This window comes from Dendropsophus ebraccatus, chromosome 4, assembly GCF_027789765.1.
Source record: "Dendropsophus ebraccatus isolate aDenEbr1 chromosome 4, aDenEbr1.pat, whole genome shotgun sequence".
Classification (NCBI taxonomy): Eukaryota; Metazoa; Chordata; class Amphibia; order Anura; family Hylidae; genus Dendropsophus; species Dendropsophus ebraccatus.
The window spans coordinates 63,862,286-63,881,242 of record NC_091457.1 but is presented as its reverse complement, the minus strand read 5'-3'; the positions used below and the strand labels follow the sequence as shown (position 1 = coordinate 63,881,242).

Genomic DNA, 18,957 nt, shown 5'->3' with positions numbered 1-18,957 from the left:
TTGTTTGTAAAGACATATCCACTCAGGTCAGCCTATTACCTTATAGTACTGATCCGGAGGAAGAAAAACCTGTCGCGAACAAGCCTGTTTTCCTAATTTTACTGAGAACAATTCCTTCTTGATAGAGATGAGCGAACCGCGTTCGGGTTCGAGTCCATCCGAACCCGAACGTTCAGCATTTGATTAGCGGGGGCTGCTGAAGTAGGATAAAGCTCTAAGTTTGTCTGGAAAACATGGATACAGCTAATGACTATATCCATGTTTTCCACATAGCCTTAGGGCTTTATCCAGCTTCAAATGCAGAACGATCTGGTTTGGATGGACTCGAGCATGCTCGAGGTTCGCTCATCTCTACTTCTTGACTCTATTTCTGGCAATCAGAATAAATCTCTGAATCAGTGATGCTCCTCCAGTATCTACTGACTATAATCTGTAGTATTATTTCACCCCAGAAATGCATCCAGGCTTCTTCTAAACTCCAGTAATGAGATGACCATGACCACTTTCTCTGGCCTGGCACAGAGTTCCATAATCCCACTGCTCTTACCATAAAGAATCCCCCTTCTATGTTGGTGTAGAAATATTTTTCCTCTAGGCGGTTTTAACTGTCAAATGATTTGTTTTTTACCTGTTTACTGCCACAGAAGATGGTGAGCTAATGTTCGTGACGTGCAGAGTTTAGGGCTGCTTTTTGCACATTTATTAATTGCATTTCTTGTGTAAAATAGTAAAATTTCTAGGAATGACAGCAGGAGAATGTATGCATTGTCAGCTATAGTTTTAAGCCATTGTAAATGACCAGTCATTCATAATGTTGTTAATGGGGTTGTTGTGGTTTTTATCAAATTTAACTAAAATGAAAAGACCATCCAACTTTTTTGACTTGTAGGTACCCTGATGGATGAAAGTGACTATTCACATGCAGTATTTGCTGAACATGAACTGTGCCTTTCTGCTATTTATTGACCTGTGTCTGTAAGCAAAATTATGATCTTCCCACCCTGGTTGTAGGGACTTACACTGTTTACCTTTTTACTCAGCAATCAGTGCACATAATACTTGTAAATCCAGTTTACAACATCTAGTCTGAGCACTCAAGGTCTCGCAGGATAAAATAAAGTAACATAATATAGGCAAAAAGTTACAAAGAATAAAAAATGTTAAGCGTGTCTGAAGGACTGCAGAATAATAAGAATGTTGCAAAGTCTTCAAAAGTAAAAAGGGAGTCTTGGTGAAGAATTTTTTTGAGAGTTAAAAAAAAAAACAGTTACTAATTGATTGGGCAATTAGTTAAAAAATGCTGGTATTTTTATATTACATATATTATGGTATTGATACATACAGGCACCTCTGAATTGTACACAGCACCTTCAGAGGAACCTATGTATGCCTGTAATTTAAAGAAGTCCAGCCATAACAAATAGTTGTCAGGCAGCAGAGACAAGGGAGAGGTTAAAGGGGTTGGCCACTTTATAGTAAAATTGCTCAGTGTACAGTATTAGTAAGTGTACTCACTGTATATACTGATAGCAGCTCCCTGGGTACCTTATAGAGCTAATATCAGACTTCCCTCCTCCAGGCTGGGCTGCCCTGCTCTGTGGTGTTTTGGTCCATAAGATTGCTTACATGGAGGAGCATGTGACCAAGCCCCGCCCCCAGTGTCCACCAGTGAGCCTGTATACTGTATGTCTATGGAGGACACAGTGGACAGGGCCTGGTCACATGCTCCTCCATGTCAGCCAACCCCTTTAAGCATGAATGATTTTTTACCTCTCCCCTTGCCCACAGGCCGCCTGATTGACCTCAGGACCCCTGCCTCAGGACCCCCGCCAGAGGGAAAATGCCTGACCCAGCTGATGGACAGCCGCTCAGCCAATCAGTTACTGGAACGGCGTCCTGACCCAGTTACTTACTGGTTGAGCGGGCTGTCAGTCTGATGGGCTGAGAAGAGTATTCTAGAGGGTTCCTGGCCCTGGAGAAGTGAGTTAACATTGTTTGTAAAGTTCCCCCCGTGCCTCTGCTTCTTCCAAAAATTATAGCACCAATTCTCTGGTCATTTTCGCAGAGAATTTTCCCTCTGCTTCCACCCAAGACTGGTCCACCTGTATTCTCCTGTCCCTACCCAAATCGGTCATTTTGTAGCCTCCTGCCCCCACCCCAGACACCCTTAACTGGTCACCCTGTACCCCTCTCATTGTCCTACCTGTTCCTTTTCCACATACCTGTAGCTTTAGTATTCATCCTGCATAGTGCAGACTGTAAAGGACCTGTTGTGACATCATATTCACATGGCGAGGTCCTTTAATATGTTCTCTAATGTTACTGAATTGCCATGGCAGAACTGTAGCTCGGAGACAATATACCACTAAAAGTATGTCTACTTGGGTGAACATGATCCCCCCAGAAGCTCAGGGCCCGGGCTACCACCCAAAACAGACCTAATATAGTCCGCTACTGGTGTGACCACATACACATACACAGCTTTCTCCCTTAATTTCTATAAAGGGATGGGACTTGTCGACCACCACTCTTTGGACTGTTGTGGATGTGGGACACATACCTTATTACTCATACCATACAATTATGACATATGTTGTAAACAGGCCATAAATTACTATAATAGGAATAACCCTTTACAATTATTTTAAGCTATACCTTCTAAATTTTCATATCCTCTATATTGGCGAAGGTTCAGAACATATTGTTGGTAGGTGTACCTGATTTACACTACTTATTTACCCCTTTACAATATCCCAAGAGCTTCAGCAAATATGGGAAATGTATCGCCACAGCGTGGTCTATCAGTTATTATTAGGCTATGTTCACACGCTGTATTACAATAGCAGTTGTTTAACAATGGTCGTTGTATTACAGCACAGGGACTGGCCGGCATTTAACATGTTCCTACAGCCAATACTGCAGTATCGGCCGTTGGAACATTATCTTTTTACTATCTGGATTGCAGGCGCCTTCGAGTGTGCTCACAATCCAATGAACCATTGACCACAGTGTGGCAGTGCGGCCCAGAGCTGTACTTTACACTGTATGCGCAGACTATTTTTTATGGCTGTGCGTCACTGAACTGCAGTCGTTGAAAATAGACGTGTTAATTATTTTCTGCGGCCGCAGTGAACAACTGTCATAGTGTATACAGTGTTTATACACTACGGCCGCTGTCCCATTGAAATCAATAGGATTGAATTAATTTTATTAACAACGGTCGTTCAAAGAACGTTAGCTGTTAATGAAGTGAAAACATTGTGTGAACGTAGCCTTACAATGTAACAGGTATAACTTTACAAGACAAATGTGACAGCAGTGTAATACGCTGCCTGATCGATGAACAGTGCAGGCTGCAGGGGATTCTGTTTTTGTCACTGTCTCCTTATAAATGAAAGACACATTCGGCCTTATATCATAATCAGGTAAATGTCAAGGCCTAGCACAACTGTAAATGGCAAAGCATTACCCTGTGCCAAACGCACATCAGGATGTAGAGCTTGCAGCATGTAAGTGTTATGACAGGGATGGCAGAGAGGAGATTATATTTCCATTGTTGTTTAGTGAATACAATGATTAACAGGCCAAAACCTGAGTGCAAAGCATACACAGAGAGCAGGGTATTCCACTTGGGTAATCTTTGTTTGTCTTCTCAGTCAGGTTAATGGTTTTCCATAAGTGCTTAGATGACAGCAAAGAAAATTGGCCTAATGTTCCATTGATACACAACCAGAATCCAAATAAAATAAGTGTGGTACGAAGATCGAGCAAATTATGTTAATAAGACCAACATGACATGCATGAGCATAGCTCAGAGATAATACAATAATAGCCCTGTGTATACATTGCACTCATTATACAACATTTGGCTTATTAACACAGAACGTGTAGACAGTCATTTCACAGATGCCATGGAAAGAGGCTGTCTTAGCCATCTGATAGGGAATTTCATTTTTTGGAAAAAAAATTCTATAAATAGTTAAAAGAGACCTTGTTCTTGTAGACTGTAATATAGAATTAATGTTAGTCTATGGGGCTGTTCACATTGGCTTATAAAAAAAGACAGCCATTAAATTAGATGGAAAGGAAATAAAATGGATGCACCTTAAAAGTACTGTCAAATTGACTGTGTGTTCCAAACTAACAAAAGTATTACCTTGTGCAAGTAGAACCACACTGACAAACTGATGGTCAAAGTAAATCTAATTTATTCAGGGATGACAGGCAGTATATATATATATATATATATATATATATATATATATATATATATATATATATATATATCCTTTATATCCTTAGTTCTTCCACTAAGGCTTATGTCAGCAATACATTTGCTGAGGTATAAAAAGAGTTAGAGCCTTATTACACGACCCGATCACAATGGCAAATGAGTGCTGATTTGCAAGGTCAGCGCTCTTTAACTAAGCCTTTTACATGTCTCAAACATTGTGCAGCCCTTGCTTTAAAACTATAATATTAAAGTATATATGATACCTGTCCATGCTCCCAGTGTCTTCCTTGCTTCTCCCTGCTCTCCGCAGCTGCTGGTGCAGCATCAGAGCCGCTTTCTGAAGTTACAGGCCTTTCTGCCAATCACTGGCCACAGAGGTCCTATCCCAGCAAGTGATTTCAGAGACCGGATCTGAAGTTGCACCGACAGTTGCGGGGAACGGGGAGAGGCAAGGAAGACATTGGAAAGTGTGTAGAGGTATATACCTTATAATTTGTTTTACACATTCATCGGCTGCCGGCCATTCATTGGTATAATACATTGCGGTGAGCGGCTGGTGGCCGATGATTTTAGTTTAGCATCTTAAGACATGATCAGCCAATGATCGTTGTCATCAGCTGATTTTTGTCTCTATTACACGGAGCGATAATCTGCTGAATTGGCCTGATTGGGCAGATAATCATCATGCAATAGGACCCTTACTTGCGTAGCACTAGTGTTTACTTACTATGTGTGTGTCAGGATGGTATCTTTGCGGAGTGTCATGTGTCCCTCTGCTCATGCTGTGCGGCCGAGAAGGTGCTGATTTTCTTGCATTCTGTTTCTGTGTTTTGTTTTGTAGTGTGTGAACACTGGTTATTTGCTCACCTTGAGAGACACACCCCACTTACCTGCTGAGTTCTGTCTGGCCATGTCAGGGTTAATCTGTGTTTTGGTTCTGCTGTGACTGACAGGTCTTCCTGCCAGTGGATCTGTTTTGTTCTCAGCTGTCTGTGCTTGGAGTTCAGGGGGATGGTCCAATTATGTTCTGAATCAGAACCCTGACCTCCTATATAACTACCTCAGTCTGGGATATCTTTGCCGGATATTGAGCTTGTCTCTGCCTGGTTCTGTGTTTGCTATTCTTGCGCTGTTTATTCTGACTCTGCTTTGTATTTCTGACCTTTCCTGCTTGCTGCCTGCCCCTGACCATACTGCCTGTTTTTTGACCTTGCCTTTGGATTGTGATTTTGTACTTTTGCTGCCCGTTTGTTGTGACCCGGACTGTTGACCATTCGTTATTGTGTTTTGTCTGTTTGTCTTGTCCTTGTGTCCCACCTAGCCAGTGCAGGGACTGACGCCCAGTTGCTCGCCGCCATTTTAGGGCGGATTGTGGCAAATAGGTAGAGGACAGTGGGCGGGGCTGAGCTTAGGGCTCACTGTTTGTCTTGTCCTGCTGTCCGGTTCCTGACAGTGTGTGGAAGCAATAATTGGCAAAACTATGTAAAGTGCTGCGGAATCTTTGCAAAGTATGATCATGACTAGAGATGAGCCAACATTCTTCTCACGATATTTGAGACAATGGCATCTTCCTCTTCCTGCATGTTTTGTGGCTTTTTCTCAGCCAATCATTATGCACGAGAGTGTTTGGGAGCTCGTAGCATCACGTGGGAAGCCTACATGTCGATAGCAGTGTTTGGCTGGCCAGATCAGATGACCTGGGCATGTAAGAACCAGGTCCCGCGATGCTCGCTTCAGACCAGGCTGGATGAGCATAGGGAGAGAGCTGCTGTCTGTCAGGGAGAGTGTAAGGCAGGAAATTAGTGTGCGGTTAGGCAGGAATCCGACAAAAAGAACCCACCCGTCCTTCTAAGGGCTTAAAATTTTCAAAACATATATATATATATATATATATATATATATATATTTTTTTTTTTTTTTTTTTTTTTTTTTTTTTTTTTTTGCTACTCTTGGCTGCTGGCTTGGACTTGTAGTGCAGCTGTCAGTAGTCAATTTGTCCTGTTGCTCACATTCTCTTGGCTTGCTGGGATCTGTAGTTCAGCTAAACCTACCCTCACTGCGCTGTGTCCTGTGCACGAGGTGCCTTAAAAAAAAAAAAAAAAAACACCAGTTACACACATACTCTGTACAACTACCCTAAATCTGCTGTCAGTAGTCAATTTGTCCCGACAGTGAACAGAAGCTGAAGCGAGGGAGGAGGTGCAGGAACATGGGGAGGGGGCCGGGAGCCCATAATTTGGCATAATGTTGCGATTAGCCAGCCCCAGAGGTGTCCATGCATGCTGCCCCTGCTCTTTCCTGTTCATTTCTGTGTTGTTTTTTTTACATAATTTTCTGAGGTTTCCAAGTTTTCACGCAATCTTCCCTTTGCAGAGCTTTGGTCCCCTGCAAAAATACTTGAGTTTCCCATTGACTTCAATAGAGTTTGTTACTTGAAACAAGCACCCGAGTGGCTAAAGAAGTTGGATGCAGCCATTGGGAGTCCTGGAGAACATGGATACAACCGTAGGCTGACTCATGAGGCTACATCCAACTTCTTCAGTCATCGGTATTCAGATGCTGAATGATCGGACTTGAGCATGCTTGAGTTGCGCTCATCTTTAATCTTAATCTTGCATATGATCTGTGGAAATGTGGATGCAATACTCAAGCAATTCCATTGAAATTTTCATGACATATTTATGCTATTCCATCTAAGCTTTATGTCCTTTACATTTCCCTACAGTACTTTAAATTTCCCTTGACTAACCAAGCTATAGAGGAACTATATTAAAAGTGACAGAGGGACTTATAATTAAATAAGAATTACTTAGCTATCTCCCCACCAAGTCCTCTTAATCTCCTGGTCTTGTCTTAACACACAGGAAATGCACCATGAAGTGAAGATCAGTAGAGAGGTACCATGAGCATCAGTCCAACACTGGGTTAGAGAGCTGGTACTTTTTATTTTTATCTTTTTTTGTTAAGCCTTTCTGCCTTACGTTGAAAAATTTATGATCTTTAATCCACTGTTTTACAAAATAAGCTATTTGAAGGCTATGTTACAATTTATTTAGTTGAATATTGATCAAACCTAATAGATCAAAGAAAAAAAGACAATTTTGGTCAGCTCTCCTAGAACTAGGCAGGAGCACGTTGCTATGGCTGAAATTGCACCCCCCCCCCCAAAAAAAATAAATAAATAAATAAATAAATAAATAAAAATAAAACACAGAAACACACAGAAATACACACTTTGCATTTTTGTGTTTTTTTGTGTGTTGCAATTTCAGCCATAGCAATGTGCTTCTGCGTAGTGTGAATGGTGTTCTAGGAGAGCTGACCAAATTTGTCTTTTTTTCTGTGTTCCAGATGGGGGGAGTTCCTGCTTCTACTTGGTCGTGCACTCCACCCATACCCAGGGATGTAATGGTGTAAATACTTTTGCTGGTATAAGATGGATCTTGCATGCCCAGAGCATAGGCGTATTACATGCCATGGAAAGGCCATTGTACAGTGTAGGGTCGTCCCCCCCCCCCCGAGCATGAGGCCACCTTTTCTTTGGTGATGTGGTTTAGACTTTGAAAATGGTAACCAAGAGCCTTATTATTTTTGTGGGAATTTGTTTTTAGCAGTTGGGGGGGCTGCTTTTAACTATTTTCATGTCTGTAGTAGGTCTGTATCTTACCATTGCGGTGAGCTGTTGCATTTTTCTGTTTTGTTTTTGTGTTTCTAATAGATCAAACCTATTAGATACTGCTGATCTATGAATAACGTTTAATTACTGCAATAACCCTTTCATGCTTAACCTCTTCAAACTGGTCTCCTTCATAGCTTTTTCTCTAACACAGGTCTCACTAACTCATAAATAGGAGTATTCCTAGATGGAGAAATATATTCATGCAAATACTTACATAACAGTAGGACTTAGTTCTCCTGCGACTATGTTGCTTTCTTGCACCAGCAGTATAGTGGAGCTAGAGTCTAGTAGCTGGAAGACATGCTGGTGGTAGACCACTCCCAGAGCAGCAGTGCATGCAGTGTAAACTCTCTCTACCAACAAAGCACAAATCATTTTGTAAGCTGAGAGTTTTAATTTCAATTTGTCTCCCATACAAAACCACAACACCAGCCCAGACTGAGGCTTTTGAAACATTTTTAGCTTGATCAAATGATGAGAAATTGCCTGTCCCGGAAGAAAGCATTAAATATTCATCTCTCTGGCAGATTGGCAGGACCAGGAAGCATTTTGTCTATGTGGAATGTAACCTGAATCTTCTGATTTCTATTGATAATTCATTATATGTTTCTGCTATCTGTCTTCAGCTCCAACGTATGCTTTTTACTATAATTATTTTATAGTGTGCTACCTAACAGCATCCTGAATATACCAATTGTGTCTTCAATAATATTATTCTGCCATCAATCTTATGGGAATGCTTAAAAGCTTTCTCTCATCCTCTCACTTTAACTCATGTATTATCTGAGTTTTACATTAAATGGACAGTTTTAATATCTCCTGACATGTCAACCTCTTTTCTGCACATGTAGCTGCTAATTTAGTACTTAGCCGCTTCCAGAATCGATGATAATGCCGTTAGCCGCACACACCAGAGCTCAGGCTCTTTGCTTTTAATCTGCAGAAGGAACTTGGGCAAAAGAAGTAAAACAATTCAGACAAATGTGAGATTCACTGATGCAATTTGTGGATAAAATGTACTTTGGCCTCTCTCTCTCTCTCTCTCTCTCTCTCTCTCTCTCTCTCTATATATATATATATATATATATATATATATATACTGCCTCAGCTGCTGATTACTGATAGGCTGAGTAGGCCTGTGATGTCATGAACATGAAAGCTGGCACACAGTAGGGATGGTGGGAGGGGGGGTGAGTGCCGGTTATTGTTTTTAATCAACCCCTAAATGGGCATATATGCCTAAAAATAAAAAATAAAACCTCTGCCCGGACAACTCCTAACAGGTTGGACCACACAACCACAGACAAATAGTATGTTATCACATTTTTGCCCAATATATATGGATATGCCAAAGCTTGCTGATCATTTAGGGTCTACAACCACTCAGCAGGATGAGGTTGTGTTGCAGTACCTTCATATGTTAAACACAGACACAAGACCCTAAAAAGGTGTGACAGAGTATTTATTCAACAGCACCTATATCCAAACCTCCAGGCACTAAGGTCTGGGGGTAAAACCTCTTTACTACTAAACCTCACTCTTAAAAAATAACTTTTATTATTACATATAAAAATGAGTGCCTGTAGGTTTGGAAATGGCACCATACTGGGTATGGTGCCATAGCACTGCTAATAAAAAAAAACTTGAAGAGGCAGTTACACTTACACTGTGATCCTTTAGCTCCATATATTGTGGGGATGCAAAAATGCAGTAATTATAACTATACCTTAAAATAGTAGGAAATTACTCAAAGGAGCATTTCTTATGCATTTGTCAAATACCTTATACATTAAGGGACCCAACGGAAACTTATTCTAAAATATCAGGGTTTTTTTTTCAAATATCAGCACAGCAGATAACCATTGGCCAAACTAAGAGGCATTGATTCTTACAGTGGTATTTTCTAACATGTATATTTTTAGGAGCACTTCTTAGAGCTCCTAATGACAAAATGCAATTTAATATTATCCTATACCACGAATAATATTACATTTTCTTCTATAATCATCTTTTTCTGAAATAGAACCTTTAATAACCTGACCAAAGTGAGAGCCCACAAACAATGGTCCTGATTTGACATCAATCTTTTTTTCTTGTGTCCTCTGTGTCACATTTGCTTATCTTACCATAAGACAAGCCTTTCTCTGGCTTTAGCTAAATACAAACACAAAATGCTTGGGGAAATCAAGATAGGTTAGGTTTTCACTCATCAAACCATCGCAGGCAGTAATCATTGTGTCTCTGATTGATGGAGTGAGCTTCTATCTGATGCATTACAAGCAGTCCATTCATGAGCACATTCCCTTCTGAAAGGCGTCACATGCTCATGTCCCTTTAATTCTAATAGTGTCATTTTCCTTTTTTAACTGAGTTCATCAATGTGACAACCCAGCTTGGACACTTTGCTGTTAAAAAAAAAATTAAAATAATTTTATATATATATATATATATATATATATATATATATATATATATATATATATATATATAGTGGTGCCTTGGATTGCAAGCATAATTCATTCTAGGACTGTGCTTGTAATCCAAATCCACTCTTAAACCAAAGTTAATTTTCCCTAAAGAAATCATTGACAATTGGTTCCACATCCCCCAAATTATAATTTCTTATCCTGAATAACATGTAAAACAAATGAAACAAACATTTAGAAAGAGCTGAATATGTCATATTAGAAGTTACTGTACAGTATAGCACTCAGCATGTGGAGTGTAAAGTTTAGTAAGAGCATAAACCTGCAAAACAGCAGCAGTTTGTAGATATCAGGAAGTGAAAATCAAAGACCTGTGCAGGAGGAGAGTGCCAGAAACTTTTCTATACAGCAGTGTGACTGGCTGAGTGTAAGTGTAGGCACATTATAGCATAAGGCTGGGTTCACACTATGTATATTTGAGGCTGTATTTGTGAGGCTGTATAGCAGCCAAAACCAGGAGTGGATTGAAAACACAGAAAGGCTATGTTCACATAATGTTGTAATTGAGTGGATGGCCGTCATTTAATGGCAAATTTTTGCTGTTATTTTAAAACAAAGGCTGTTATATTGAAATAATGGCAGTTATTTACCGTTATATGACGGCCATCCACTCAATTTCAACATTGTGTGAACAGAGCCTTTCTGTGTTTTCAATCCACTCCTGGTTTTGGTTGCTATGAGGACCTGACTTGAGGACCAAATACTGCCTGAAGTATACAGTGTGTGAACCCAGCCTTAAAGTGCATAGCAGTGTGTATAGCTGAGTGTGAGTGCAGGCACATTATAGCAGGAATGGAGAGGATGGGAAACACAAGGGCCGACAGAAACTGCAGGGAGCATGAAGGAATGAGCAGGGCATATGTGGGCACATAAATTTAGCACTCTGTCCCGGGGAGAGAGGGGTTACAGCTATGAAGAGATTACCTCCACAGTCCTGTTCCCTGATGCAGGCCCCAGCCTAAAGTTGATCTGCTATGATTTGGAAGGTGAGGGAGACTTCCTGGGTCAGAGTACAGTGCTGTAGACCCTGTTATGCAGACCATGCTCCTCTCTCACTCCCCCCCCCCCCAGCCAGTACAGGGAACTTTTGAACCAAAGCAATGCTCTTAAACCAAGTCACAATTTTTAAAAACTGTGAGCTCTTCTTGCAAAACGCTCTCAATCCAAGTTACTCCTAAACCTTTGTGTTGCATGCCAAAATATTTAATTTTATTCTCTCTCTATATAGATACAATGCATGGTCTACTGGAGTATAAACTGTTCTTCCATAGAGGCTCTAAGTTTTGGATCTGAAGGTAGATATCCAAACGAGAAACCCCCTCTCTATGAAATCAATATACCTTGGTCTGGCATATGGACAGAAGGCAATGTTGTGAGACAACCATTTGAAGATTGATCTGCTGTTTAGGCCTTAGCTATTGAATTGTCTTGATAGCCATGTCATACTCTCACTATTAAAGGGGTTATTTGGCCCCACAAAATTCTTGTGTATGGGCTACAATTACCATAAAAAAGTTATATTTACCTTCCCCAATCCCCCTCTTCTTCTATTCTGACTGGACAGCATCCTCAGCCCATACAGAAGAATTTTGTGGAGCAGGACAAACCCTATTTTTAACTGTTGCTTTCCCTTGAATGACACATTTGGCTTATCAACAGGATAGGCAATTTATTTCCAACTGAGGGGTTTCCAAGCACAGAGACCCCACCCATAACCAAACAGCATTGATTACCTTGGGTTCTACACTGTTCAAATAGTTGGACTTGATTTAACAATATTTTAGTGCTCAAGAAAAGAGAACTTCATTCCCCCTATGGTCCATGTGATGGAAGGGTGTACACAGTACAGACATAAACCATGATGTATTTGCTGTGTAGACATTTGAGACAGGGGGACTATCCCTGGTTGTTCCCATTTTGTTTATTACAGGGTAATAAAAAAAATGTGGTCGGGGGGCCAAGTGTAAGTGAAAGTAAGTATTCCAGTGAAAAAGACTCATCATCATTAAATTATTTTCTTTGTAAATTGATATAATATCTTACATTTTAAAAGTAAGATCTTTAGGAGAAAGGAATGCCTTAGAAGTATATTGCTCTATTCTGGGCAGACAGCTGATTTCACTGAAGAGACATACAGGCAATAGGCTTCGGGATCAAGTGTAGCCACTTGACTTCCATATCCAGCTCCTCATCGAGTACATCAGTTGTTTGTATTAGCAGCTTTCCTGTTGTCCTTCTGTAGGAAGCTGCAGCCTGCCTGCAACAAGACAAAAGCCTAATGTACATTATAGTGATCTGAGTATAGTGCATACTACCAGAACCTAAAGGTGTTATGTAGCAATGAGCATCAGTATAAAACAATGATAAACACTAGTTGCTTCAAACAAATATTGTGAACTGTTGCATTCTGCTGTTTCTCTGTTAGGGTGGGTTCACACTATGGAATTTATCCGTGTGGATCCACCCTGATTCCACTCTGAAATGTGTGACTAAAGTGTCAGCAGGGCATTTCCATTAACCACAAGATCAGGGTGTGTCTGTAACACTGGTTTAGGGTATGTTCGCATACGTATGCATTTCATTGCGTTAATGCAATGAAGGATGGCCGGACAGCAATTAAATGGTTAAGTGCAGCAATGAAGTGATGCAGCTACGCAATGTGGATGCATGTGTGAACATAGCCTTAAAAGACAACTCCCACGAAATTTTTTTTTAGCTTATTTAACACACATTACAAAGTTATATAACTTTGTAATGTGGTTAAATACCCGGTCTGGCCCCCTTCCCCCACTTTCGGACCCCCGACCCCCCCGCCCGGAAGTTAAAGAATATATACATTACCTATTACGATCGTCACGGTCCTCTTCTCCCGGGCGGCATCTGGTGACGACGACGTCAGAGCCGGGGGGCGGTCCGGGTCTTCTTCCTCCTTGGCGTCTTCATAGAGAGTGAATGGGACGGAAAAGGCTGCTGGTGCACATGCGCACCAGCAGCCTTTTCATGCGCAACTTTCTGCTATTTGAAAGAAATACATTTTCACCAGAGTACCCCTTTAATGGCCGCTTAAGTAATATATCAATCGTTTGTGCGGCCCATCCGTTTGATTGATCATCCCTTGTAAAGGTACTGCAAACTAATGAAGATCTCGCTGATCGCCACTTGTTTGCGGCCGCAGATGGCCGAGAACTGATGGCTATAAAAGTAGAAGGATAAAAGTAGAAGGATAAAATGAAATTGTCCATTTATTTTTTTTTCATATGTTTCCAGGCGGAATAATAGAGGAATAGCAGAATGTGCGGTTCTGAGAAACAGTGCCTCTTAATTATTTCTTCACAGTATTTGCATGTTTTTTTAGCTACCTTTTGGATCATACATTATTTACAGGAATATTAGTAATCCAAGTTACTCTTCTTTTCCAGAGATCACGCATTTGAGAATACTTCATAGGAACTTGACTGCAGCCTCAGTTTGAAGGTTGAAGTTTATTGCTGACAGGAACAGGTCATGGTGCTGTTTTATTTTTCTGTGCTGTCATTTGTCTATTCAGCTCAGCATCTATGGTCTATGTAGCATTAATATGTCCTTGTCACCTGCCATCTCATTCCAACTTGCCTGACAGTGCTTGAAACTCCCAACAGTTCTCTTCAGCAAGTCTTGTCTTTAAGCTTTTAGCACCTACAAATAATTGATATTGTCACAAGCTCTTCAGCCAAGATTTTTTTTTTCAGATTCTGGATTTTAAAAGCATTATCAGCGATATTCAACACATCTTAACCCTCACCCAAGGGGACAGGCAAGTAGGTTAACATTTTATTCTTAGTTCATGGCATAAATAATGAAAACAGTATTTACAGTCTATAGAAATCTGTGGTGTCTACTAAAAGCAAAGAAAAGCAAGACAAAATCACAGACTGTCACAGCTTGAAGCAAAGCTATTTTAGTTCTATGAAAGTCGGCTGGAGAGGACACTGACTGACCCTAGTGTATCCAGTATTATCTACACTTGTCTCTATAGTTTGCTGTAGGCAGACATCTTAGGCTGGAGAGGGACTGAAAGTTACAATACACACTACTGAATAGGTTAACTTGTTGGCATCTGTAATGATTTTAGGTGTAAGGAGGCTTCTTGACTCTCCTCCAAGGGAAAAGGTCCAATACAGTACTTTGTTATAGAGATTTCAAACAGGTTATGTTTTGCCCTACCCTCCTGAAATAAACCTGATGATGTATTATGATATTTCGATTGACCTCCCATCTAATGCGTATGTATATGAAGCTCTGCGGACTCCTTGCATATTAATTTGTATGGCAACCTCCTGACTCTCTTTATGGCAGATGTCTAGGAAGACAATTATGGGACAGTAGAGTGAAATGAATAGGGGTGCACAACAGGCGTAGTGGTAGGTGCTATCTGTAAGGGTGTCAGGCGTCAGCCCATCAATCACAAAGAACAAGAAGTCCGTAGCACTGATGGGACAGTAGGTTTTCCTCTACCTGATCCTTTTGTTCTCCCAATTAGAAACACATGCATGTTTGCCTGAACCAAGCGTGCAACATGTATAAGCTGATAAAGGAGGATAGCTGTCAGCTGAACAAGGGTTCGGTCTATGGTTATTTAAGGTGTGTGGTCAATCTAAATGTCTCTGACTGAATCTACTTGGCTTCTTAGTAACATAGGCTACCTGAAATAGGAGGAAAACAGATTATAATTGTCTAGATGACCCCCGCCATAGCTGATATTATAGGTGGCTGCTTATAATTCCAATTTAATTTCTTACATTTAGATTACATATTGGAAAAAAAGGATGCCAGGGATTGAGAGGGAGGGTGGATGACAGAGGTCACTTGATCATCTATACAACAAGACCCAGTGTGGTGAGGTGCATTATCAAGTTACTTCTTTGGACACCAAAAGAGGTTATCCTATCCCTGGCCCTAGCATCACTGCATGCCTCTGAGCCTCTATAATTATTTTCCATTTGCAGCAAAATCCGCTTCGAATACTTGTACAGTGAACTTCAATGGGGTTACATACTCATATGTAAGTATGTAATGCCGACCCAGAGGCATAGCTAGGATTCAGGCGGCCCTATAGCAAAAAACTGTGCGGGCCCCTGCTCCCCTACGCAAAGCACTGCATATATATATATATATATATATATATATATATATATTTATAGGCTTGGTGCTGTGGCCAAAAAAATAAAACCTGGCCAGAGGCAGAATCCTGCCTGCAGCTACAAAACTGACTGGCAGAGCAGAGAGCCATTAGCCATAGGTGCAGAAGCAGACTTCCTTCTACTTAACCCCTTATGTGCTGCAGTGTGTAAGTGACCCAATGTTCACTTACATGCTGCCACACAAAAAAAAAAAAGTTAAAAAGCACAAGACATGAAGATTTCTGCTTCACTGCTCATGCACTGATAACCCCTGACCTCTGCATGGTGCTGCAGAGAACAGAGGTCTGGGGTTATCAGAGCAGTGATGCAGAGATCTCCTTGTCTTGTGCTTGTTAACCCTTTTTTGTGTCGTAGCATGTAAGAGAACACTGGGTCACTTACACACTGCAGTAGAAAAGGGGTTAATCAGAAGGACACAGGATGGCTCTTATCTTCCCTGGGCATCACCGAGCACCCCTCCCCCACGGGCCCCATAGCAACTGCCTACCCTGCTTCTATGGTAGCTACGCCACTGCGCTGGCCCCTTTAACCACCTGCATACATTACCTGGTCTGCATTCCACCTGCATCTGAGGCTCCTGGCTCCTGTAGGTCCCACTCAGCCAATCAATGCACGGCCCTGCCGCAGTCACTGATTGGCTGGACAGGACCAACGGGAGACGGGAGCCTCAGATGCAGCCACAGTGCAAGCAGGTAACATATGCTGTGGGTGGCAAGGGGTTAAAGGGGTCAGCGTTACATACTCGAAGCGGAAAGAAAATTCTGCTGCGGGTATGAAACCCCATTGAAGTTCAAAGTACAAGGATTCTGAGCGGATTTTACTGAAAACTCACAGCGTAAAATCCTCCACGAATCTGGTGTATGTGAAGCTACCCTAAGGGCCAGTTAACACGAAGTAAAACTTTCGGAATCCCGCCAGCCTTCGTGTCATAAAGGCACCTTTTGCCTGTTCTCTCCGCTTGGAAGAATTGACATATTAATGTCAGAGTTCCGTCACGGAATTCCGCCAGTTTTAGTCTGTGTGAACTGGCCCTTAAAGTGACACAATATTTGGATTTATGATGAGAGATTAATTTTCTATCAGATTACTATAGGAAAAGACTGTCAGGACAGGGGAGGTAGGGACAAGACCTGACAGTGATCCCTGATGCTGAACCCACCAACTGTCCCTACCTACTTGCCTCAAACGGCCCTAGGCGACCGTGGGCAACCACGAAGACGTTCCGTGTACTAGATACGTGCACACAGAACAAGACAGACAAACAGAATAGCAGATAGTCAAACAAGCAGGGTAAGAACCAAACGGGCAGCGAAGTACAAAATCAGGTTACAATCAAATAGCCAAAAAGTCAAGCCAGGGGTGAGGTAACAAGGTCAAGCAAGCAGAGGGAGTTAGGACGGGGAGCGCAGGGGGAAGCTGGGATCAGAGTGTTAATCTAATAGCCAGCACTGGGACTCTGCCTTAGCTTTCTTTTATGCTGAACCAGAGCCCGGTCCGAATCCCCATTGGACCACGCTTAGATCTTCCAGGTTCCAGATAGGCAGAGAAACCAGTCAGTCTAAAGACCTACTAAGCTGGAAAAATCAAGTCTCCCAGTAATCAGTTTAACTACTGCATTGCCAGATAGCTGAGAAGCAAGCGGGTGTGGCACATAAAAGTAAAAACAGGCCCAGTTCAGACCAGGTTACTGCACAATCCTGACAGACTCATTGTTAAATTATTTACAGTATATGGTACAATTCATTGGTTATTGAGGGGAATAACGTGGTGTGAATACTGGACACAGTGCCTTTACTTACAGGGCATATAGCCATGCTTCATTTTGAATCTCTTACACATGTTTAATCTCAACCAGGCACTGGGCTGAAGTATAGTGCTGTGTCACGTGTGTCAATTTTAGTTTCTGCAAAAAATGGTGGATCTGCTATTATCTTATTTGTCCAAAATGTGTCAAAATGCACTTGCTCTAAGGCTCTGTATACAGTAGACAATCAGGAGAGGTTGTCTGGGGTTGTGCATACAAATGCCTTGACAGAGGACAGGAAATTTCCCATTCTAGATTGGAAGTCATGAACTCATTATAGATAAGCTTTTCCCTGGTAGCTTCTGCAATGTCTACATGTCTCTGCAGTGTATTTGTGAAGCCTGCCTGGGAGCAAAGCCCTTGGGAGAAATTCTTGTGTGTTGGCTGAAGAGGGCTCCATTTTTCTAAAGCATTAAGTTATTATCTTGGATCTGATGAGGAGTCTCGTGTAAAGCTGCTTCTTCTGTACAATATGGCCAAATATGAGTCCCATTAATAACAATATTTGCATTTAAGGTATCTGGTGAAAATGGTTATGTTATGGTGACATTTGTAGGCTTTTATTTGTTGATTCTGATATTTTTTGGAGTCAATCGATTCTTGATAATCAAGTGCTTGTGAACCTTCAGTCAATAGCCAGAAAGTACTGGATTGGGTCATCCTTGCCAAGAAGTATCTGGGAGATGTATGAAGAGAAGTGGCACGATTACAAGTAGCAACCAATCAATTTCTATCACTATATCGTAGGATTATGTATGAGACTAGCAAAGGTTGTAGAAAGATTCCTGCATACTGCATGTTTAATGTCCTATCCATTATCTATTTTAGGTCCTAAACAATAATCCCATGTTTCAGCTGCTATAATCCCACTGATCTCATAAAACCATATTGCTTTAGCTGGAATGACTGGAAGATATGCCTCTTGTTTACTAGTATCTAGAAAATCCATTTATTCCAACGCTTACTTCTTACAAGTAGATCAGTCCAATAGCAGTGATTGGAGCACTGAGATTTATGTTATGGATCCTTTATAATTATGATATCTAGCAGGGTCATGTATCTTTTTCAGTGATGACAACCATAGCATTCCATGACAAAGAAACTTGGTTTTCTAAATTTGTGACCCTGTAATAAGCATTGCTGCAATATGATCTGGTATGTAACAGTATATATAACTGAAGGGTATCTTTCTCCAAACATTCTTCTGTTTCTCATATTTCTAGGTCTGTTACTAAGAAATCCATCAAAGCAGAGAGGATAACTAGAGTTGAAATTAGTAAGTTTCACACATAATAAACCATGGTTGAAAATGGATGGATATTGATAAATTTATCTTCACCATAATTATTTAAAAACCAATAACGCCACTTTCCTCCATGGCTGTGTATGGTATTGCAGTTCAGTCTCTTCACATAAAACAGCCTTTGGGTTAGAGTGGTACTGCCCAAGAAGATAACAGCTATTTTTTTTTTCTTTTAAAGCTACCATAATAATATTAATTCTTTTATAACCTATAAAATATGCAGCTCCAAATTAAATTTGAAATTGTGTTCAGAAAAAAAACCAGACAATAG

The 18,957-nt window shown here is 41.0% G+C and overlaps 1 long non-coding RNA gene across 3 annotated transcripts in view; it reads left to right on the top strand.

Annotated features, from left to right (window-relative positions):
- LOC138789689 (uncharacterized) overlaps positions 1–18,682 on the top strand; it is a 379,175-nt gene extending 360,493 nt beyond the window's left edge. The window contains exons 1-4 of one of the 3 annotated variants that reach the window (XR_011362761.1): positions 1,858–1,980; positions 11,628–11,694; positions 13,819–14,196; positions 18,607–18,682. This is a non-coding gene — a long non-coding RNA (uncharacterized lncRNA). Of the gene's footprint in view, positions 1–1,857; positions 1,981–7,096; positions 7,171–11,627; positions 11,695–13,818; positions 14,197–18,606 lie in introns of those variants that run through there. The other 2 variants (XR_011362759.1, XR_011362760.1) reach the window with 2 other exon arrangements.
- The last annotated feature ends 275 nt before the right edge of the window (positions 18,683–18,957 follow it).